Genomic DNA, 26,077 nt, shown 5'->3' with positions numbered 1-26,077 from the left:
ATCCCAGAGAACTTCCAGGTCCTACTCAGTGAAGGATCATGATTTCCCCGCATCACACCACAGACCAGTTTCCCAATTATCCTTTTTCTAGTGGCCTGGCGCGATAGTGGCGCGTCGCGTCAGGGGTTCGGATCAGGAAAATTTCACAAAAATTAAAAGTGTTGCCTAAGGTTAAAACTGTCCTTTCCCATTATTTTAATCCACCCAGATGTGCTTCTAAGCCCTAAAAACATTTTTAAACTCATTATTTGATTATTTTCCCCCAAATCAAGAAGCTCTCTCTCCCAATCAAGAACCACAACTCTCCAATTTCAAGTCAAATCCTCAAGAAATCACTAAGAACTCTAAGAAATTCATCTACTAAGGTATGTAAGATGTTCATCCACGGACCCCTTTCATCCATGGAGTCCAAGTATCCATTTTAATTACAAATCTATCTCCTTTTCAAGTTTATTTGATTTTAACTTATGATTTCATCCATGAACCTCCTTGTACTATTGATTTTATACCATGTTACCATGAAATTATTATTATTATTTAATTCCCCATGTTTTAATGTTGTTATTTATTGAACAACACTATGATTCATCTCTATTATGTCGGATTCATGCTATTTCTATATATTTTAGAACATTCCTATGATTGTATTGAACCATGAAGTACAAGTGTATACCCAAAAATCGTAGTTGATTTATCAGTCTAGTCTCAGTACATTACAGAATAGTCTCCAGATTTTACTATGAGCATTATAAGAATAGTTAGATATCATTCATTTAACTCAGAACAGTCTAGTATCTCAATGACTTTCAGTTGTGATTTGAACTTGGCACCGAGCGAGTGTAGGAATGGTGGCTTCCCCGTCAGGCAGAGTCATTAGTAGCAGTCCCTATACTCCAAACTGCATAGCCAGTGTAGGATATGTGTAGTCACCCGTCAGATTAGGCTTGACTATCTCCCAGGGGTCACCCGTCAGTTTAGGCTTGACACCCTTAGTCCTTTGGACATTATATCAGTTTAGTGGATCCACACAACCAACATTAGTACCCGTGGCATGGTATTAACACCCTTCCAACTGGGGTTACAGGTTGGACCCCGATTAGCTTAGATCGAGGAATGTTGGTTAGATGATACCTCCCACAGTCTCGGATATAGTTTCAGCTATAGTTCCAATTCAGTTATTCAGTCTCATTATTGTTTGACCAAAGTATACATATTTTAGTTATTTCAGTATTTAATTGATTTTAGATTTCATCCAGTTTATGTTATATGCTTTGTCATACATCTTCAGTTTCTACAGATTCTCATGTATTTCCAGAACTTTACAGATTTTCATGGATGTTCGGTAGCTACAGGTTTTATGTTCTTTATTCAGTATCCATGCATTACATCTATACTCAGATACATCATTACTCCTATTTATGAAACCTTACATGTTAGCCTACCTCATTTAGTATACCAGTACATTCAAAGTACTGATTGTATACTTTTCTTTTGCCCTATGATGTCTCATATCATAGGTGTTGACGCTCAGTTCTCGAATCGCACCTAGATTCTTAGATTATCAGCATTATAGTAGCAACGGTGTGTCCTCATCATCTGAGGATAGAGTATTTACTTCATGTTTTAAGTTTAATTAGTTAGTTGGGGCCTGTCCGATCAACTCTTAGTTATTCAGATCTAGAGGCTGTTCAGACATTATAGTCAGTAAGTTGTTCAGTTTAGCTGTACTTCATCAGATTTAAATAGTTGTTTTTCCTAGATTTATATTCTAGTTTTGAATTTAGATAATAAAACCTTATGGCATTTCAGTTATTCTTCTGCATTCATGATTATACTATCCAGTGCTCAGAGTAGGTACTAGCTCATGGGTTAGCTTGTGGTCCCTCGGGACAGTAAGCACTGTGTAATGACTAGGGGGTAGTCTCGGGTCATTACACATGCCTATTGTTGGATGGGACCCCGGGATGTGCCTTAGATTCTAAGATAAAGGGGGTCAATACATATGTACTGGTACGCAGAGCAAACAAAAATAATGTACTTTAATAAATAACATAAGTGAGAGCATTTTATAGAAAAAAATACATCACCATAAACCATTTGAAAATCCATTGCCGTAGTAAATAGGCCTTTAAAAATAGTTCTGCAAATAACCTCAAAATCTTTTCCTTAATTCTTAGCTAGGTGGTACACCCTACAAGTATGATATTCCATGAGCTATATGGAATCTGCCATTGACTTGGCGGGTAAACCCCCAACCCAGGTTTGTCACAAGAGTTGGAGTTTCTGAGTCTGATACGTCACAGGACACTCGGCCTGTGTATAATTCCTCTTGGGGACAAAATAACCTATATTGGCAAAAGACGGTTTTTGGCAATGAGTTATCTGAACTCTTGCCTTCTTTGGGTAACCATCTAACATTTCTTAATCCCATTTTTAACCTTTTCTAAACATGCATATTTAAGAACTCAAATTCTGAAAATCTGAATGAAATTCGAGTTCTATTCTGTTCTGAGTCTCTTATGGCATTATCTGTTTTAGTATCGTCATACCAATACTTGTAAGACATATCTCTAAGCCACACTTTTTCATGTTACATTCTTCTTTTTCAAAACCTTGTGATCAGACCACCAAACTATTTAATCAATATAAGAGGATGCATATAGTGAAACTCATGAAAACATAGGCAAAGATCCTCAATTTCAATTCACAAACACGTGGTGGTCAAGTATCATGTAAAAAACCATGCAATCTCTTTTAATTATCACTTTAAACATTTATAAACAATAAAACGCCCTTTCTTCTATTCATAATCAATATAAAGTTCAAAACAATAGTTAAACACTTATCTCACTCTTCAAACCATGCCATTGAACAACCCACCACATGTGAAATCAAGGGGTATTATAACAAGAGAGGGGTTTCATCATTCATGCTGTCGATTTAATCTTTGTAAAACTCAAAACACATACTTACATTTACACGAGTAAAAGTCAATTTTTAAGGAGAGGCCTCAAGACCAAAACAATATGTCTATCATTGAAAAGGGTTTCGTGGATATTCAAAACAATTGTTCAAACCCTTGTTATAAACATCATAACATACTGTCAAAATATTTATAAAATCATAACCTATGACCATAGAGTTTTTAGGACACCCTTACATACCTTAATCGATGAAGAATTCGCGAAGAATTGATCTCTTGAGTTTTAATGCCTAACCCTAAGTCGTTTTTCTCCAATTGTGTTTTTGAAAGATGAATTAGACATCTAAGAGATTCAAAATGTTATGTCCCTAATTTCATTTAAGGATGTTTAGGGATGGTTTTGGAATGTAAAAAGACTTGGTTTCCCTTAAAATGACTTTAAACGACATTTTTACGGCCTTGGGGCCATAGGGCATGTGATGCAGTGCCTATGGCCTAAACTAGGCAGTGCCACACATTGTCCATTGCCCAAAAAAGGCTGGGCATCACATTTCCCACTGCCCAAAATGGGTTGGGCGATGCATTGCCCATGGCACAACAATTCCAGTAGCCTTAGGCGAATGCTAGGTGACACACTTCAATTTGAAAAGTCATAAATTTTCGCTCGGGTATCAAGTTTAGGTTAAATTTGTATCATTGGAAATCTACTTCAAAGATCTTTCAGTAAGCCCCCTAATTCAATATATACAAAAAGTTATGGTCGATGGAAGTTGACCCAAGTTGAAACGTTCATTAAAATTTAATCAATAGAAAAGTTTTCAACTCGTCTTTGAGTTAGGGGATTTTTGTGACCTCAATTCATATTAAAAGGTTTTCGCACACTATAGGAGTGATTACTACACTTATATTAACATGGAATCAATTAGTTTAGATTTTCTAGCCCGAAAGTAAGGGGTATTATAGATTTAATAGAGAAGACCTGCAAAAATAGTTATCTCTTATCTTCTTCAAAGTCTTACTGGAAAAAGATTATTCAATATATGAATTGATAAAAGATAGGAGATACCTCGTGGGATAAATATAATTGTTTGCAAGTTAACCTGAACGCCATGGTTATAAAGAAAAATCGAGATAAGTTTAATGCACATACAATAATTAAAACCTAAATTAGAATATCCATCAACGACTTATTCAAACTATTAAGACAACTACTTTAACAAGAACTATAGAAAATCCACTCAGAACTTATTCAATATGCTAGCATTGGATTCAGATATAAGTTCCTACTTTTCTGTTTTTCTCCTGTATTTCTCTTATTTTGCGAAACAACACAAGAACGATATAGGCACAATATATTGTCACAAAGGTGCATCAAATCCTTTGCAGATTCAAAAAATACAAGTTGCAGGCTATTATAAAATTATCATGAAGTAAAAGAAAACATAGTAAACCAAATAGAAGGTGCCATTCAAACATAAAGTTAACAGTAAGAAAAGTCGCAGCAATTTGAAATAACCGTCATAGGAGGCCAGGACACACAGGAATTCTTGGCTTTGCTTTAGCGGACACCATTATGTTCTGCATGTCTTGATTGGCATCCCATCTGCTCAAAAAACTTAGCAAGGTGTAGGTGTTTGGACACCTGTTGCTTGGCCAATTTCTGTCTGCTTGTTTCTAGTTGTATTCTGCTTCAGTCCTGTGTAAAGTTTAATTCTGCTCTTCTTTCAAAGCTTTCATTTTTGCTTCAATTTCGTGCATCTTCTCCCTAACATGGCAAGTTCCTTATAACATTCTGCAAGTTCAGTAATAAATGTATGTTTTCCACAAGAAGGGACAGCCCATGTTGTTGAGAACTGGTCAAGATAAGGGGCAAATTTTCAGCTCCTCTGTTTGTCTGTAGCCATGGAATGCCAGGCGTAGGATTAGGTAGCACTTTTGATGGAGAGAGACTTAAAGTAACTGATGGAGATAACGATTGGACATGTAGTTGAAGGAGCCGTAGAATTAGAAAGCCATGGAGGAAGAAGAGCCAGTGCCGTAGGAGTTAGTGCATCGGAGTGGAGGAAACCTCTATTAGATGTAGCCATAAGTAATCAAGCAATGACTTTATTCTTCATAGATGGACTTTAAATAGACACCTTCCAATAGAAAAATCAACGACATTCAAATTTCAAACTAATTAAAATGCCTCAACAAATCAAACAACTGACTTAAATTCAAAATTCAAATTCATCCTAAATTAAACAACTTATCGCTAAAAATTAGTGCCGTAACTAAAAACAATTTCCAACACTCCTCCTTTGCTTTAGTTAGTGCAATTTTAAAAAGGTGCTCCTCCTCAATTTCTGCTTTCGCAAAATGTGCATGAAGATTGTTTTTAAGCTTGTACACTTTTGTAACATGACCTGCTTATTGGTAATTTCCACAGATTGCATCTGGTCTCCACCTACAAAAATTCTCCAACTGTGTTTTCTTTTTGTTGTGTCTGCAAAGAAGTTAATTAACTTTTCCTTTTTTAGTTTATGCATAAAAGTCAGTCTTAGTAACATTGTCTTGTCTGAAGGTTTTTCTTTGCTCTTGTGCTTGAAGAGCACTTATTAGTTCTTCAACACTGATAGTAGAGAGGTCTTTAGACTCTTCTAGAGATGACATTTCAGGCTCGAATCTCTCCAGAATTTTAAAAGAATATTTTCTACTATTCTGCCATCTTTGAAATTCTCTCCAAGCAACCTAATTTTGTTAACAGTCAAAGAAATGTTGTCAAAATACTTTGCAATAGTTTCATCTCCTTACATCCTAAGAGATTCAAAATTTCTTTTCAAATTAAAAATTTGCATTTGTCTGACTCGACCACTTCCTTTATATTCCTTTTTCAGTTTTTCCCAAATTTCATTTGTTGTCTCTCAAGAAATGATTTTAGAAAAAATTGATCTGCAACTGAATTTTCAATTGCAGTATTGGCTTTGAATTTTTTGATCTTTTAATTTGAATGAGATTTAATCTGAGGAAGGGTATGATTTGTATGGAGTGGTTCTAATGGTGTATCTTCCACTACAACTTCCCACAAATCTTAGGCTTGACGATATGATTTTATTTTCACAGAAAAAATCTGGTAGTTTTCGTCGATGAAAATTTTTGGGGCATGCAATGACTGTCGCTTGACATCTTTTTGGTTGAAAATAGCCCTATGCATTGAAAATATGCACTATTTAAAATGATCCAGACGGGTTAAAATAGGTAGCATTTACAGGTTAAAAAAGTAGCCCTTACGGGTTAAAAATGGTATGGTATCTCTTTCGAAGAACTCACAGATCCAGTAAGATCAATGGAGCTCTTGATTCCACTGTTGATTTTTTTTAAAAAAAATAAGATGGGGAAGCAAAGAGGGATTAAAATTACTCTCTTTGGATTTAAATGGCTTTCAATAGTCATCAGTGATTTTCGTGTGCACAGATGGGCTTTAAATAGCTACCTAACAATAGAAAAATCTGTAATATGCAAAATTGAAACTTATTAGAATGTCTCAACAAATCAAACAACCTAGCTTAAATTCAGTATTAAAATTTATCCTAAATTAAATAACTTATTTTGCTAAAAACTAGTGCAGTAACTAAAAACAATATCCAATAGGTACATGGTGCCATTGATTTGGTCCATATTGTCTTAAGATATGCCCCAACAAAGCATATTCTTCAGCTCACCACCGCTGCCTCTCCCTTATTTCCACGTGTAAACTCTAGTTTCCTTGGTCCCAAACTCGTCATAGTTTACCTGAAAGAAATTTTAGCATCATTTTACTTTCAATATTAAACCAACAATCAGAACCATATATCTTAAGCACGTTTTTTATCATGAACAAAGTTTGTTGCATGCATGTCCTTAACATTTAATGTAGTAAAGGAAGTCATTACCTCCATTAAAAGAGTGAATATTGAATGTAAATTCTGTCTATTAAAAGAACTTACCAAAATATGTTGACACAAATTAAATACTACCGCCAATTCAATGTAAGTGTCTTAGTTTGACTGCACATGAATTTTTGGAGATAAAAAAGTACTATTAGATCTTGTGGTATTAAATACATCGATGTTGGTAGTACTTTACATATTGAGGTCTAAAGCTTGCCAAGTAGAATGTTATAATTGAAATAATAAATGATTATTCAAAAAAATAACTTTCCGACATAGATCTTCAGTATACCAAGATCGAGAATAAAACAAGCAAAACATGAAGAACTATTAAGTAAGTACCCTACTAATTAACTTATTTTAGCCTAGCTGTTACCTATTGATTAAACAGGTTGACTAACGTGTTTCAATCCAGTTAAAAGGTAAGTAAATAACACTATAATTTTTCCTATGGAAAACACCCAACTCAAAGAGGTGTAAAAACCCATAACTTGTACCTCTAAAAGATTTAACCCCAACTACACTAAATCACTTGAGCCTCAACAATCAACAAATTACAAGACTCTTGTAAACTAGGAATTATAAACTTCTAATTCCTACATCTACAAAAAATAAACTTTCCTAAGGTGAGTGTTCCCAAGACTTTGAGTTCCCCAAATTGATGGCAAAAATCCTAAATCACTTAATACATCACTGAGACTAGAATTAGATAAAACAGTTGTAATACCCCATATTTTACTAGCTTAATTTTACTCTAAGTACATGAGTATTCATATATAATTTTTTTTAAAATACCACGTATTTTTCAGTTTAGAGCTTACCAATGTGTAGGAAATTCAGTCAGCTTTCTAATGATATAAAATTCGACCAAATCCAATACCTGGGAGAAGAGTTAGAGCCGTTTTTGTAAAAATAGTGTGCCAAATGGCACATCACCACATCGCGGAGACATGCCAAATAGCAATTGTGAAAATCCAGTAAGCCAACACCATAAGCCCGTATTGCATATCAGTGCTAGTTCTCAATTGGCATTTTCCAGTGAAGCACCGCGATAACGGCGCGTCGCGCCACGACCATGTTTCAGAATTGTCAATTTCAGTGAGCCTCCGTGATCATGGTGCATTGCGCCAAAGGTTAGTTTTGCATTTGTCCTTGTAACATAGTTTCCAGCCAAGAACCAGTGGCTTACCGCGATGTCACTGCGTAACGGTGAAGCCCAAAATCGGGTTATTAATGATGAATTTTATGCACTTTCTAGGGGTAATTTGGTATTTTCCATGACCCAAATCATCCTTTAACACGTAATTTAACCCTAATTAACCTAGTTACATCATTGTTCACCCAATTTTCCACAAATTAAATCATCCTCTCCCAAAAGGCAAAAATCCTGGCTTCAAGAAATCAAGAGCAATCCTCTGGAAAATCACCAAGAGCTTAAAAAATTAAAATACCCAGGTATACTAGGTGTTCATCTATGACTTCGTTCTACTCATAGTGTCCAAAAATCAATTTTTAAAACCTCAATATTATTGATTCATGATTTACATGCTTGAAATTGGATTGTATTCATGTTCAAGACATTAATTGAGTTTCAATCCATGATTAATTGTAGACTCCATAAAATTGAAATAGCTTGTATATTGAATTGTGTAATTCCCATGTTATAATCTTCAAATTAGAAAGTTTGGGTATTCTAGTTACAATGTTTATATGTTGTGCATGATTATATGCATTAAGTTGTGCTTCTCAAGTGTTTGGTAGAATGTCCATGTAAATTAAATGGTGAAATCATGACATCGTAGCATATGTATAAGCTTCTGCCCTACAAGTGTTTGATAACATGTCTCTATTAATGAAATATGAACAAGTGGACATTGTTATACTTTTCAAAATCATGTTATGCTTTACTTTCATGCTATCGAGTATTGTGGGTATTCAATACCCAAAAATATAGTTGTCTTCCTAGAGCTACAGTAGTTATAAAATAGTCTCAGTGATGTCATGAACAATGGTACTCAATTAATTACAAAATTAAATAAACTCAGTCCAGTTCAGTCAGTCCAAATGATCAGTAATAGTTCAGTCAAACCTAGTATAGTTTAGTAATCAGTTCAGTGTCTTCAGTTGGGAGTAGGATTAAAAACCAAGTAAACCCAAGGATGGGTACTCACCTGCCAGTAGAGGGTGTGATTCTTAGAAACAGTCCTTGTATTTCAGAACTACGTAGCCAGCATAGGTTGAGACATCAACTAGCTAGTTGAGGGTTAATGAGGTGTTTTAACCTACCATTTGAGGGTACCACCATTCTCATTAGAGTATGTAATACCCTGGGAAATTTTTCGTTGAAATTTTGTGCGTAAACATGTTGGGTTCTATCTTCTAGAATGAACTATAAATTTTTCGTGTAGAATGTCTTAGATTATGATCCATAATTGCGTAGAGTATTGAATAATATTTCCAATGATATGTGGATCATCCAAAACGGACACCCGAGCGACGAGTTATGAACATTCCGATCGAACCGTGAATAGTAGTGAACAGTAAAACGTGCAGGAAAAAGTACCGAGGCCTGGCGTATTTTTGCTCCAAATTTAAACGATCATAACTCCTTGTACATAATAATCTGGGTGATCTACTATATATCAATGGAAAGATCTACGAGTCCTCTTTCCGATGAAATTGGTTTCATCTGATTTTTCTGTCGGAGTAAAACGTTATTATCGATCTACTTCAGCCTATCAAAAGTGAATTTTTGGGTCAAATTCAAACAATCATAACTCCTTGTACACAATGATCTGTGTGAGATACTATATATCAACGGAAAGATATGAGAGTCTTCTTTCTAATGAAATTGGTTTCATCCAATTTGGATATCGAAGTAAAACGTTATGGTTGATCTACTTCAGACTATCAAAACAGTCCACGAAAGGACAGATTCAAGAATTATTTAATTTTTAGGGGTGTTTTGGTCATTCCTCCTTACCCAAAATCCATCCTAACCCTATATTAAGGCCTATTTGAAGCATTATATGTTATATTTCATCAAATTCCCTCAAAAATAAAACCCTAAGCTCCTACATCCAACTTCAAGAACCTTCAAAGTTCACCATTAATTCTGCAAATTTATTCAAGATTCCAAGTTCCTAGTTCAAGAACTATAAGAACCATCATTCAAAGGCACGATTAACATCTCAAAAATGAGTATCGATCTAAAGTTCATCATTCAAGGTATGTGGGGTTTTTCAACAAGAACTCTCTTTCGTTTTTGTTCCTAAAAGTAATTTTCTTTACAAAGGCATGGTTTTTATTTGATTTTTATGAATTTGAAGCATGAACCTATATCTTATGATGATTATTATGAAATCTTGATGTTTATGATTTTGAAAGATGAATTTACATGTGTGGTGATATAAAGCATGAATCTTGAACGATATTTATCATGATTTTGATATTTGGGTCGTGAATCCCCATTGGAAATTATGTTTTATTTTAGAAAGTGTGTGTCATAAGCACGTTGATGTTGCATATTTGAGATATTTTGAATGATTTGACCTTTTGGTCTTAATGGAGTTGTTTTTAACTCGAGTGTGAAAGAAATCCACAACGTGGTTGATTTTGATAGATGGGAAGCATGATGGCTCCCGATGTATATTTATATATTACTAAAATTATTTTATTGTGGATTGTCTTTGAAATGATCTTAGCTAAGTCCGGGAGAAATCTTTAGCACCGAGTGGGAGGTATAAAGTGACCTTACTTCCCTACAATTATGTGCTCCCGTAGGAGTGAGCCTAAGGCTGATTTATTTAGTCATCACTAGTTTATGTGGATTTGATATCGATAGTCCTACTCCGATGGAAAGGATAGGACGGCTCTCCCCAACGTGGGTTGTACGTTGGACTCCATGTAGCTCACATGGTTTATGTCGGTTATAGATCTCCTAGTGTGTGTGTTTCCTTGTGTCTATGGTGAACGGTGAAGTGATTTGAAAGTGGAATTGTGAAAGTTATTCTTTCGAAAGACTTAAATGATATTTACATTATGAGAATTGATATTCTTGATGAACTGAAAGTGATTGACAAATTATATGATGACTCACATGTGTTATTATACTTATTTCATCCTCTCATGATTATGATGATTTTCTTCGGGCTATATGAGTCTTTCATACAACTGCATATTTCTTATAAATATTTATGATGATGATGTTTATACAACTGCATACACCCCCATATACTCGGTTCCTTTCCGTGGTACTGACCCACATCTTCGGATGTGGGCTGTATTTTCTCCGATTGTAGGTTCAGGTGCTCAGTTCCAGGTTCGACAATGATTCTTCGAGCATGCTGTTCTACATCCTCTGTTGTGGTGAGTCCTCATGTTCCGAGGACGTGATGTCTGATGTTGGTTTCACGGAATTATTTACATTTGATAACTAAGTATGAGTCAGTTGGGGCATGTCTCAATGGCTCGCTGGTTTTATTGATTTTCTTAGAGGCTTGTCAGATTAGTATAGATATTGGGAGTTGACTAATAAGTTGTATTTTGTTATCTTTCTGAAATTCTTTTATTCTTGGATGATGATTACTCTGTTGATATTTGAGGTTATTTATGGAAACCCCATTGATTTGTGTTGAACTGAATGAAAGTGGCTCAAAGGGTTAGCTTGGGGCTACTCATAGCCTCAAGCACAGTGTGATGCTTCGGGACCTATTTTTGGGGCATTCAGAGTACCTTCCAGATGAGGTTAACTCTTAAGTTGTCTTTACCCGTGGTACGGTACTGACAACCTTCCCACTGGGGTTACAGGATGGACCACAATTATCTTATTTGGTTCATGTTGGTTAGATGATTACTTCCCACAGTCTCAGTTTTAGTCTTAAGTATAGAACTCAGTTCAGTTCTACAGCATTAGGACTGTCAGACACTGTAACCCCGCTCAGTATAGGACTCACTCAGTCCAACAGAATCAGGACATTCAGAAAAAATCATCTAATCATCATTAATTTAGTTATCAGTATTCTCAGATATCAGTTGCCCAATTATCAAAACTTAGTACTCAGTTCAGTACAAATCTCCAAAATATTAAACATGTATGTGCATAATATTGCATACTCAGTATTTTATAGTAGTTTTAGTTATCCATGCATTATTTTTCAGTTACTCTGTATCATTCTATCAGTTACTACTCATGCATATGAACTCGTGCATTCAGCCTTACCTCATTTAGCATACCAGTACATTTCACATATTGATGTATACTTTTTCTTTGTGCTATGATGTCTCATATCATAGGTTTGGACTTTGAAATTCTCGATCTCTCTTAGACAGATTCTGTTAGCAGCAACAAATTCAGTAATGAGTCCTCATCTATCGAGTTTATGCTTTTATTTAAGAATTTTAGTTTATAATTATTTCAATAGTCAAAGTTAGTTGGGGGCTTATCCCTTCTACTCCACTTTTAGGCAGTTTGTAATAACTCGTACTACCCTAGCATAATTTAAGTACCAATACATCAGTATTCATACATAAATTTTTTGAAATACACATTATCTTATAGATTAGAGACTGACATTGCATAGGAAATTCAATTAGCTTTCCAATAATGTAAAATTCACCCAAATTCGATAACCGGGTAAGACGTTATGGCAATTTTAAGTTTCAGTCGTTAAACACCATCATTTTTGTCACTAGTGCATTGCGGAGCCAGTCTAAATGACAATTGTCAATTTCCAGTAAGGGACCGTGATATTGGCGACAAAATGAGGATTGATTTCCAATGGCCCTATGCCCTTTGTGATTGCAACGCATCGCGCCGGAGCCAAAATTAGGATCTTTAATTTCTAACCCGAGATTTTAAATTCATTTAGGGTTATTTGGGTCTTTTTCTTTGGCCCTTATCAACCAAAAACACAAGATTTAACCCCTAGGTGACCTTAATAATCATCATTTATTCAATTCATCTCAAAATTAAAGATCCCCTTCTCAAGAACAAGAAACCTAGCTTTCAAATTCAAGATCAAATCTCAAGAACTCACCATCAATCCTCTCAAATTCATTTACCCAGGTATGTTAAATGTTGATCCATGGGTTTCTTCCACCCATGGAGTCCAAGCATCCAATTTAAATGCTAAAATTATGATCTTTTCAAGTTATCTTAATTTTAAAAATGATGATTAAACAATGAATTTCCATGAATCTTGTTCAATACAATGTTTTAGCAAAATTGATGTCTATTACTGCACTGCATATGGTTAAAGATTGTTGTCCACTTATTTAATTGATGATTTGTGATAATGGTGTTGAAATTGTGCTTTACTATAAGTTTTGTTCTAATTCTTATGCTTATGTACACCATGCATATCAAGTGTTTGATAAAATGCTTACAAGAATGAATATTTAATAAAAGCCTTCATGCTATGTCCTCCAAGCTTTAGTGTCATTTTACTATTATTGTTTTGAGTTTTAGGGGCATTGAATACCCAAAAACCATAGTTGTTTACTTAGTCTCATTTTAGTATCTTCAAATTAACTTTAAATTATATTATGAACATTACCAGAACAGTCAGTTAAACTCAGAATAGTCTAGTATTTCTGTAACTTTCAGTTGGGAGTAGGATTTAGCACCAAGAGAGTATAGGGATGTTAGCTTGCCCATCAGATAGATAGGGTCGCTAGAAGCAATACCTAAAATCAAGAACTACGTATCCAATATAGGATATGATAAGTCACCCATCAGTTTAGGCTTGACTATCTCGCAGGGGTCATCCATCAATTCAGGATTGACACCCTTAGTCTTTCAGGACAGTACATCCATATAGCAGATCAACACAGCCAACATTAGTACCCATGGCACAGTATTAACACCTTTACAACTAGGGCTATAGGTTGCCCCCAATTAGCTTAGATTGGGGAATGTCGGTTAGATGATACCTTCCGCAGTCTTAGTCACAATCACAGTTACAGTCTTAGCCTAGTAATTAGTTCAAATATTTAGTCTTAGTGTTGTTTGACCAAAGCATATAGATATCTGTTATTCCAGATTTCAATTTATAGATTTTATTCAGTTCATGTTATATGCTTGAGTATCTACAGATTTCACATACCTTCAGTATTTACAAACTTTCATGCAATTTATTCAGTACTCCATGTTTTACATGTATAGTCAGATAATTATTATTCCTGTTTATGAAACCATACATATCATACTACCTCATTTAGCATACCAGTACATTCAAAGTACTAATCGTATACCCTTTTCTTGCACTATAATGTATTATATTATAGGTTCTAATGCCCAGTTCCTGGATCATGCTTAGACTTCTTAGATTCTCAGCAGTAGTAGTTGTGAGCCCTCATGTTTTGAAGATGGATCATTTTATTTCAGGCTTTCAGTCTAGTAGTTTGTTGGAGTTAGTTGGGGCTGTCCCATAAAATCACAGTTATTCAGTTTATAGGTTTTCAAACACTATAATCAGTTATTCAGTATTCAGACTTTAGATGACATTTCAGTTAGTTATTTTGTTTATCTCTGATTTCAGTATTTATTTAGACTCAGATAGTTATTTCTTTAGATTCATAATTTAGTATTTGTTTAAGTTATTGAAACCTTATGACGCATCAATTATTCTTCCGTATTTATGGTTATGTTATTCAGTTCTCACAGCAGGTACTAGCTCATGGGTTAGTTTTTCATCCCTCGATACTGTAAGCACCGTGAGATGTCAAGGGTATACTCTTGGGAATTACAAATATGTTATCAGAGCCTAAGGTTTTAAAGTGTTCTAGGAAGTCTAAAGTTCACATCAAGATGAGTTTTGTGCATGGGTATATAGTGTGCCATACTTATGGGAAAGAGGCTACAAGGCATTTAGTTAAAGTTTCCCTCCTTTCGGTATTCACGTCGTGTGATTGAGAATGTGTTCATGATTAAAATCTCATTCTAATTCGTTTCTTCCTTCCATTTATATAAAATGCCTCCCAAAAAGAATAACAAAAGAGGAGCATGAATCAATGCCAGCACCTTCGCCCATCCAGGTAGATCCTCTGGATAAGAATGTCCCTCACATAGAATTCAGAGCTGCATTTACCACTCTAGCAAACTTTGTAGCAGCTTAGAATGAATGGCCAGCTATTTTTTAAGCAAATCTAGTGGCCAATACTGCTGCAACTAGAATTTGGGACTTCACCCAGATGAATCCTCCTTTCTTCACGGGATCTAAGTCCAAAGAGGATCCATAAAAATTCTTAGGTATTGTGCAAAAAGTAATAGATATTATGGGGGTAACATCTAAAGAGAGTGTTGAGTTGGCTGCATATCAGCTGCAGGATGTATCCCATGCATAGTTTAGGAAGTGAAAGGTAGATAGGGGTGTAGATGTGGGGCCAGTAAAATGGGAAGAGTTTGCTACAACTTTCTTAGACAAATTCTTCCCATTGTAGTTGAGGGTGGCCATGGTGTTAGAATTTATTAACTTAAGACAGGGAAGCATTAGCATGAAGGAGTATTCCCTCAAGTTTACTCAGCTAGCTAGATATGATCCTCATGTAGTAGCTGACAATAGGTCCAAAATGAGTAAGTTTGGTCAAGGAGTGCAGAAGAGCAATGCTTATTAGGGAGATAGAATTATCTAGGTAGATGATCGATGCTCAAAAAATTGAGGAGCAGAAGATTAAGGAAAGGGAGAGAGAAAATAAGAGAGCTAGGATGGGTAGTTTTAATTTCAACCAACCAAGGTCAGAAGGTGGTAACCGTCCTAAGTTTCATCAAAGGTCTTAAGCCCCAGCACCCTCTCCAGCCAGTGCCCCAGTACCTAAATTCAAAAATGATAATAGGGATAGAGCACCAGGCTCTAAGTCCCAAGCCAGTGTTAACAGTGCCCGTACGAATCCTTTATGTTAGAAATATGGTAGAAATTATCAGAAAGAGTGTAGAGTTGGTAGTTATTTGTTCTTCGAGTGTGTAAATATAGGCCATTAGATTCAGGAGGGTCGGGTATTTCCTTAGAAAGGTAGGGATTTAGGAAAATAGGGCTAGTCCTATCAATCATTAGTTCAATTCGGTAGCCCAACTAAAAAAGGGTGCTGCTTTCAGTGCTACTAGTGGTCAGCATCCGAATAGATTATATGCTCTTCAGTCCGGCCAAGATTAGGAAATTCTCCTGATGTAGTTACTTGTATGTTACAAGTTTTTCACTGACATTTTTATACTTTACTAGACCCTGGAGCTTCTCTTTCTTTTGTAACTCCATATATAACTGTCAATTTTAGAGTTAGTCCTAAAACTCTAGCAGAGCCCTTTATAGTGTCTACCCTAGTTGGTGTTTCCATTGTAGCAAGGCAGGTATATAGAAATTGTCTGGTCACAATATCTCATAAATTTACCTCAGTTGATCTTGTGGAGTTAGAGATGACAGATTTTGACGTCATTCTCAGTATGGATTGGATCAACTCATGCTATGCCTCAGTTGATTGTAGAAAAAGAATACTTCATTTTCAGTTCCCAAATAAACCAGTCCTTGAATGAAGGGGTAGTAGTACAATACGTAAAGGTCAGTTAGTTTCATACCTTTGAGCGATAAGAATGATATCCAAGGAATGTGTCTATCATCTTGTCCGAGTCAAAGACTCTAGCTCAAAAACTCCAACTGTTGTGTAAGTTTAAGTAGTCAGGGAATTTCCAGATATGTTTCCTGAAGATCTTTCCAGAGTTCCTCCAAATAGGGATATCAACTTCATAATTGACCTTCTTCCAGATACTCAACATTTATCTATTCTTCCATATAGAATGGATCCAGCTAAACTCAAAGAATTGAAAGAACATCTAAAAGATCTCCTAGATAAGGGATTCATCAAACCCAACATCTCCCTGTGGGCACACCAGTTCTATTCATACGTAAGACAGACAGTTCTCTCAAAATGTGCATAGACTACCATCAGTTGAACAAAGTCATAGTCAAGAATATATTCATTTCTTAGAATCAATGAATTGTTTGAACAACTTCAGGGTGCCATACCTCAGATTAGGCTATCATTAGCTCAGGGTCAGGGAATGTGACATTACAAAAATAGCTTTCCAAACTTAGTATGGTGACTTTGAATTTCTAGTCATGTTCTTTGGCCTCAAGAATGCCCCAGCAATCTTCATGGACTTGATGAATCAAGTGTTCAAGTAGTACTTGGAAATATTCGTCATAGTCTTCATTGATGACATTCCTATTTACTCCCGTAGCAAAAATGATTATGCAAACCATCTTAGGATAGTGTTATAGACTCTTAGAGCTCACCAGTTGTTCGCAAAATTCAGTAACCGTGAATTTTGGCTAAGATCAATAGCTTTCCTTTGCCATATTATTTCTGGTGATGGAACTAGAGTTGATCCTCAAAAAACTTAGCCGATGAGAAACTGGCCTAGACCTGTCTCTCCATCTTATATCAGGAGTTTCTTGGGTTTAGCTGGCTATTACAATTAGTTTGTTGAAGGGTTTTCTTCTATTGCACCCCCATGTCTAATTGACTCTTAAGAAAGTTAAGTTTTAGTGGTCAGATTCTTTTGAGAAGAGGTTTTAGGAGTTGAAGACTCGACTCACCTCAGCCCCAGTTCATACCTTACCAGATGGTTCAGATGGGTTTGTTATGTACTGTGATTCATTTAGAGTAGGTTTGGGTTGCATCCTCATGCAGAGAGGTAAGGTCATAGCCTATGCCTCTAGGTAACTTAAACCCCATGAGAAGAATTACTCTACTCATGATCTTGAGCTAGCAGTTGTAGTGTTTTCCTTAAAGATCTGGAGGCATTACTTGTATGGGGTGCATGTTGATGTGTTCAAAAATCACAAAATGTTACAGTATATTTCTCATAGAAAGACTTGAATTTGCGTCAGAGAAGGTTTTTAAAGTTATTGAAAGATTATTACATGAGTGTTCGGTATCATACTGCTAAGGCTAATATAGTGACTGATGCTCTCAGTAGATAGTCTATGGGTAGTGTTTCTCAAGTGTAGGATGGTAAGAAGAAGTTAGCAGAGAAATCAACTTGCCCGACTAGGCGTCTGCTTAGTTGATTTAGTAAAAGTTAGTGTATGGTTTCAGAGTAGCTCAGAATCATCTCTAGTTTCTGAAGTGAAGAAAAAGCAGGGTAGAGATCCCAGCATAGTTAAGTTGAAAGAATCAATCAGAGATTAGAAAGTAGAGGTTTCTACAAAAGGAGAGATAGTGTGCTGCGTTGTCAGGTTCGGCTATGTGTGCCTGGTGTAGATGACTTAGGGCAATGAATTCTTGATGAAACGCATAGTACACGCTACTCTACTTATCAAGTAGCCACTAAGATGTACCACAATTTGCGAAAGATCTATTGGTGGAATGGGATAAAGAGAGATATTGTAGAGTTTGTAGATAAGTGCTCTATATATCAAAAAGTTAGGATCGAATACCAGAAGACTAGTGGGTCCATGCAGGAGTTCAGTATTACCACATGGAAGTGGGTTGAAGTGAACATGGATTTTATAATGGGTTTGCCCCATTCCTGTTATCAGCATTATTCTATTTCGGTTATTCTAGATAGGATTACCAAATTATCTCATTTCTTTCCAGTCCTTACCTCATATTTAGCCGAGGACTATGCCAAACACTATCTCAGAGAGTTTGTTAGTTTGTATGGTGTTTCCTTATCTATCATCTCAAATAGAGGTACCTAATTTACCTCTCATTTCTGGAAAGTGTTCTAAAAGGGTTTTGGTACCCAAGTCCACCTCAGTATAGCCTTCCTCTCTTAGACAGACGATCAAGCAGAAAGGACCATTCAGACTCTTAAAGATATGCTGAGAGCATGCATATTTGATTTTAAAGGTAGTTGGGATGACCACTTATCTTTGATTGAATTCGCATATAATAATAACTATCATTCCAGTTTTCAGATGGTTCCTTTTGAAGATCTCTATGGTAGGAGATATAGATCTCTGATTAGTTAGTTTTAAGTGGGTGAGGCTGCATTATTAGAGCCTGACATGGTGTTTGATACCTTAGAGAAGGTTCAATTCATCAGATAAAGGCTTAGAGAAGCCCAGAGCTGATGAAAATTGAATGCATATGTAAGAATAAAGGATCTCGAGTTTTAGGTCTGTGATTTTGTGTACTTAAAAATATCTCCTATGAAGGGGGTAACGAGGTTCGGCAAGAAAGGTAAACTAAGATCCCGATATATCTGTCCCTAAAAAATTCTCAATCGTTTCGAAAAGGTAGCTTATGAGCTTGAGTTGCCTTCAGATCTAACTTTAGTACACCCAGTGTTGCATGTCTCAATGTTGAAGAAGTCTATTGGTGATCCAGTTGAAGTTGTTCCCCTAGAAAGCATAGATGTTCAGAACAATCTTTCCAATGAGGAAGTTCCAGTAAAAATTCTTGATCATCAAGTTCGTTGACTAAGGATCAAAGAAGTTCCACTAGTCAAAGTCTTTGACGGAATCAGTCTGTTGAGGGAGCCACTTGGGAAGCAGAAGCAAATATGCAGACCAAGTACCCTCATCTTTTCTTGTCGAATTCAGATTCGATTTAAGGTACTAATCCTCTTAAGATTTCTCTCTATCACACTCAATTTCATTTGCACATCATGTTCATGTAAGTCGTGCATTTACAAATTAGTTCAGTCATGCATTCCATGCATCAGATATGTATGTTTGGTGTGTAAGCTTAGTCCATCAGTTTTCTCATCTTAACAAGTCTCATTTAAGGACGAATGATCCCAAGGGGGGATATATTATAATACCCAATATTTTCTAAGAATAATTTAAGTCCCAATACATGAGTATTCATTTATAAAATTTTTGAAATACCTATTATTATTTTATTTAGAGTTTGGTAGGAAAATAAATTACCTTTCAAATGTTGTAAAATTCGCCCAAATTTGATAATCGGGTAAGAAGTTATGGTGATTTTAAGTTTTAGTTGTTAAACACCATCATTTTGGTCACTAATGCGTCGTGGAGCCTGTCTAAGTGAAAATTGTCAATTTCCAGTAAAGGACCACAATATTAGTTTATCACGCTAATGGACAAAATAAAGATTGTCAATTTCCAGTGGCTCAGTGCGATTGCGCAGCGTCGCGCTGGAGCCAAAAATCGGGATCTTCAGTTTCCAGCCCCGTTTTTAAATTGGTTTAGGGATATTTGGGTCTTTTTTCATGGCCCTAATCAACCTAAAATACGATATTTAACCCCTAAGTGACCTAAATAATCATCATTTATTCAATTCCTCTAAAAATTAAAGATCTCCTTCTCAAGAATAAGAAAACCTAGCTTTCAAATTCAAGACCAAATCTCAATAACTCACCATAAATCCTCTCAAATTCATTAACCTAGGTATGTTAAATGTTCACCCATGAGTTTTAAAGCTCATGGAGTCCAAGCATCCAATTTAAAATGTAAAATTATGATCTTTTCAAGTTATCTTGATTTTAAAAATTATGATTAAACCATGAATTTCCATGAATCTTGTTCTATACCATGTTTTAGTGAAATTGATGTCTATTACTACATATCATATGGTTCAAGATTGTTGTCCACTAATTTAATTCATGATTTGTGATAATGGAGTTGAAATTGTGCTTTACTACAAGTTTTGGTCAAATTCTCGTTCTTAATGTACACCATACATAGCAAGTGTTTGATAAAATGCTTAGAAGAATTAATATTTAATAAAAGCCTTCATGCTATGTCCTCCAAGATTTAGTGTCATTTTACTATTATTTTTTTGGGTCCTGGGTTATGACTACCTGAAAACCATAGTTGTTTACTTAGTCTTATTTCAGTATCTTCAGAATAATTTTAGATTATTTTATGAACGTTATCAGAACAATCTAGTATTTCACTGTCTTCCAGTTGGGTGTAAGATTTAGCACCAAGAAAGTGTAGGGATGGCGGCTTCCTCGGCAGATAGGCAGAGTCTCTAGTAGTAGTCCCTAAACTCCCGAAATACGTTGCCAGCATAGGATATGAGAAGGCACCTATCATTTTAGGGTTGAAGATTTCGCAGGGGTCTCCCGTCTATTCAGGATTAATACCCTTAGTCCTTCAGGATAGTACATCAGTATAGTGGATCCACACAGCCAGCGTTAGTACCTGTGGCACAATATTAACACCCTTTCAACTGGAGTTACAGGTTGGACCTCAATTAGCTCAGATTGGGGAATGTCGGATAAATGATACCTCCCACAGTCTCAGTTACAGTCTTAGTCCAGCAATCAGTTCAGATATTCATTCTTAGTGTTGTTTGACCAAAGCATACATATATCAGTTATTTCAGTATTTCAGTTTACAGATTTCATTCAGTTTATGTTATATGCTTGGTCTTGCATCCTTAGTATTTATAGATTTTATGTACCTTCAGTATTTACAATCTTTTATGCATTCTATTCAGTACTCCATGTTTTACATGTATATTCAGATAATTATGATTTCTATTCATAAAACCATGCATATCAGGCTACCTCATTTAGCATACCAATATGTTCAAAGTACTGATCGTATACACTTTTCTTAAGATATGATGTATTATGTCATAGGTTCTAACACCTAGTTCTCGGATCTTGCTTAAACGTCTTAAAATCTCAGCAGTAGAAGTGTTGAGCACTCATGTTTTGAGGATGGATAATTTTATTTCATGCTTTTAGTCTAGTTGTTAGTTGGAGTTTGTTAGGGCCTGTCCTATCAACTCACAATTATTCAATTTAGAAGCTTTCAGACACTACTGTCATTTATTCAGTATTCAAACTTCAGTTGATATGTTAGTTAGTTATTCAGTTTATTTAGATTTAGTATTTATTCAAACTCAGATAGTTATTTCTTCAGATGCATAATTTAGTATTGTTTCAATTATTGAAACCTAATGGCATATCAGTTTTTCTTCTACATTTATAGTTATGTTATTCTATAGTCATAGCAGGTACTAACTCATGGGTTAGCTTGTGGTCCCTCGGGACTGTAAGCACCATGTGATGCCTAGGGTGTACTCTCAGGGCATTACACAGTTTAGTTAGAGGCTTTTGAAACTAGACTAGCTCAGACAGTATTCAGTTCCTCTAATGTTATTATTTAGTTTTACATTTATAAGTATTTAGATTATGAACCATATGGAATTTCAACCTAATTTTTGCATTATTTCAATATTATTATACAATACTCACAATGGTTACCAGTCATGGGTTTGCTTGTGGTCCTTCAGATTAGTAAGCATCGTGTGGAATTTGGGGTGAAGACTTGGGGTATTACAAACTTGGCATCAGAACCTAAGGTTCAACAGAGTCATAGGGAGTCTAAAAGCTGCATCTAGTAGAGTCTTGTGCATGGGTGTGTATCTCGCCACACTTATGGACATGAGGCTATGAGGTATTTTATCAAAAGTTTCCCTTATTTTAGTATCCATGTCATGCGAGTGAGCATGAGCTCAAGTTAATCTCTCAGTCTAATTATTTTATTCCTTCTATTTACAGAACATGCCTCCCAAAAATACCAATGAGAGAAGAACACGAAACCAGCCAGTACCCCAGCCTATTTAGGTAGATCCACTAGTCGATCATGTCTCTCATACAGAATTTAGAGCTGCGTTCATCAGTCAAGCAAATTCTATAGAATATAAAAAAAATGGCCAGCTATTTTTCAGGTTAAACCAGTGGCCAATACTACTGCAGCTAAGATTTGGGACTTCACCCCGAATGAATCTTTCCCTATTATCAGGATTAATGTCTGAAGAGGACCCACAGGAGTTCCTCGACCAAGTTTAGATAGTCACAGATTTCATGGGAGTGACCTTTAGTGATAGTGCTGAGTTAGCAGCCTATCAGCTGTAAGATGTAGCTTATATGTGGTTTGAGCAGTTGAAGGTAGACAAGGGCACAAACGCTGAGCCCATAGAGTGGGAAGAGTTTGCTACTGCTTTTATAGATAGATTCATTCCTTTAGATGTGAGAGAACACAGGATGCTAAAGTTCAACAATCTTAAGGAAGGTAGCATGAGTGTTAAAGAGTATTTCCTCAAGTTTACTCAGTCAGCCAGATATGCTCCCCATGTAGTAGAAGACAGTAGGTCCAAAATAAGAAAGTTCATGCCTGTGGTGTCAGAGAGTGTGGTTAAGGAATGCAGAACTTCAATGTTTATTAAGGAGATGAAAATATCAAGGTTTATGGTCTATGCTCAGCAGATAGAAAAGTCTAAGAATAGGGAGAGAGAGAGATAAAGAACAAGAGAATTAGAATAAGTAGCTTTAATTTCACTCAGCGTAAATCAAAAGGTAGTTACCATTCTCAGTTTCTCCAAAAGTCTCAGTTCCATCTTCGTTCTCAGCCAGTGCTCCAGTCCCTAAGTTTAGAACTGATAACAAAGATAGGGCGCTAGGCTCTAAATCTCAGGGTAGTGTCAGTAGTGCTCGAACAAATTTATCAAGAATATGGCAGAAACCATCAGGGTGTTTGTAGAGATGGCAGTGATGTATATTTTAGGTGTAGCAAGCCTGGCCACAGAGTCAAAGATTGTCCATATTCAGGTTATCTGGGTCCGTATTATCATCTCCTACTCAGTACGATCACCCAAATCAGCAGGGTGCTGTTTTAAGTGCCACCTATGGGCAACGCCCAAACAGGCTTTATGCACTTCAGTCCAGACAAGATCAGGAAAATTCTCCTGATGCAGTCGCTGGTACGTTACAAATATTCCATTAACAAGTTTATGCCTTACTAGATACAGGAGTTTCTCTATCTTTGGTAACTTCTTACGTAGTAGTCAACTTTAAAGTCAAACTAGAGATCTTAACAGAACCTTTCTCACTCTCTGCCCTAGTGGATTAGTCTATCATAGTTCGGTGGGAATATAGGAACTGTCCGATTATGATAACTCAGAAAGTTACTTCAGCAGACTTAGTAGAGTTACAGATGATGGATTTTGATATCATCCTCGGCATGGATCGACTCTATACATGCTATGCCTCAATTAATTATAGAAATAGAATTGTTCATTTTTTAAGATGTCGAATGAACCAGTCCTTTAATGGATAGGTAGTACTACAATGCTTAAGGGTTAGTTTATTTTGATACCTTAGTATGAGAAAAATGATATCCAAGGGGTGTATCCATCATTTTGTGTGAGTCAAAGACTCTAGTTCAGAGACTCCTAGTCTTGAGACAGTTACAATAGTAAATAAATTTTCAGATGTGTTTCCCCATCCATAGATCTTCTCAGAGTTCCTCCCAAGAGGAAATTGACTTCGGAATAGACCTTCTTCCAAACACAACCTATTTCTATTCCGCCATATAGAATGGCACCAGTAGAACTCAAAGAACTAAAAGAACAGTTAAAAGACCTTTTAGATAAGGGGTTCATCAGACCCAGTGTTTCCCTGTAGGATATATGAGTCTTATTCGTGTGTAATAAAGACGGTTCTCTCAAAATGTGTATAGACTACCATCAGTTGAACAAAGTCATAGTCAAGAATAAATACCTACTTCCTAGAATTGATGACTTTTTTTGACCAACTTCAGAGTGCCAGTTACTTTTCTAAGATAGACCTCAGATCAGGCTATCATCAGCTTAGAGTCAGAGAATATGACATTCTAAAAATAGCTTCTCGAACCCGGTATGGTCACTTCAAGTTTCTAGTCATGTCCTTTGGTCTCACTAATGCCCCAACAACTTTCATGGACTTGATGAATTGAGAGTTCCAAGAGTACTTGGACATGTTCATCATAGTATTCATAGATTACTTTCTTGTCTTTTCTTGTAGTGAAAATGATCATGCAGATCACAAAAGGATCGTCCTTCAGACTCTCAAAACTTATCAGTTGTTAATTTAGTATGTGCAAATTTTGTCAAAGATCAGTAGCATGTCTTGGTCATATCATTTTTGGTGATGGAATTAGAGTTGATCCTCAAAAGGCTGAAGTAGTGAGAAATTGGCCTAGACTCATTTCTCAATCAGATATTAGGAGTTTCTTAGGTTTAGCTGGCTATTACCATCAGTTTGTTGAAGGAATTTTGTCCATTGCATCCCTTATTTCCATATTAACTCAGAAGAACGTCAAATTGCAGTGGTCAGATTCTTATGAGAAGAGTTTTCAGGAGTTGAAGACTCAACTCACCTCAACCCCAATTTTGACTCTAACAAATGGTTCAGATGGGTTTGTTATGTATTATGATGCTTCTAGAGTAGGATTTAGTTGTGTCCTCGTGCAGAGAGGTAAAGTTATAGCCTATGGCTCTAGACAACTTAAACCCCATAAGAATAATTACCCTACCTGTGATCTTGAATTAGTAGTTGTAGTGTTTGCCTTAAATATTTGGAGGCATTACGTGTATGGGGTGTATGTTGATGTGTTCACAAATCACAAAAGATTTCAGTATGTGTTCTATCGAAAGATTTGAATTTTCGTTAGAGAATGTGGCTAGAGTTGTTGAAAGAATATGAGATGAGTGTTCTGTATCATTCGAGCAAGGCCAATGTAGTAGCAGATTCTCTAAGTAAATTGTTTATGGGTAGCATTTTTCATGTTGAGAATGGTAAGAAGAAGTTAGTTTAGGAAGTTCATCAGCTTGTATGACTAGGTTTCCACTTAGTCGATTCAGCAAAGGGTAGTGTGTGGGTGCAAAATAATTCTAAATTATCTCTAGTTTTCGAAGTAAAGGAAAAATAGGATAGAGATTCCAATCCAGTTAAGTTGAAAGAGTCAGTCAGAGATCATAAAGTAGAGGTTTTCTCCCAAGGGGAAGATGGTGTATTGCATTGCCAGGGTCGGCTATATGTGTCAGGTGTAGATGACTTGAGGCTACAAATTCTTGCAGAAGTGCACGGTGCAGGTTACTCGATCCATCCAGGGCCACTAAGATGTACCGTGATTTGTAAGAGATCTACTAGTGGAGTGGGATGAAGAGTGATATTATAGAGTTTGTAGCTAAGTGCTCTATGTGTCAGTAGGTTCAGATCGAGCACCAAAAGCCTAGTGGGTCTATGCTGGAGTTTAGTCTTCCCACATGGAAATAGGAAGAAGTGAACATGGACTTTATGATGGGTTTGCCTCGTATTCATTGTCAGCATGATTCTATTTGGATCATTGTTGATTAGATAACCAAATAAGCTCACTTCATGCCTGTTCATACTTTCTATTCAGGAAAGGACTACACCAAACTCTATATCAGAGAGTTGGTCAGGATAGACGGAGTCGTAGTATCCATTATCTCAGATAGAGGTACCTAGTTTACCTCTCAC

The 26,077-nt window shown here is 36.1% G+C and overlaps 1 pseudogene; it reads right to left on the bottom strand.

The window, feature by feature from the left end:
• Positions 1 to 4,457: 4,457 nt before the first annotated feature.
• Positions 4,458 to 5,010, bottom strand: LOC124887269 (annotated as a pseudogene).
• Positions 5,011 to 26,077: the final 21,067 nt, after the last annotated feature.

The sequence above is a fragment of the Capsicum annuum genome, chromosome 9, assembly GCF_002878395.1.
Source record: "Capsicum annuum cultivar UCD-10X-F1 chromosome 9, UCD10Xv1.1, whole genome shotgun sequence".
Lineage (NCBI taxonomy): Eukaryota > Viridiplantae > Streptophyta > Magnoliopsida > Solanales > Solanaceae > Capsicum > Capsicum annuum.
The sequence above is the reverse complement of the archived record's forward strand: the minus strand, read 5'-3'. Positions and strand labels throughout refer to the sequence as shown.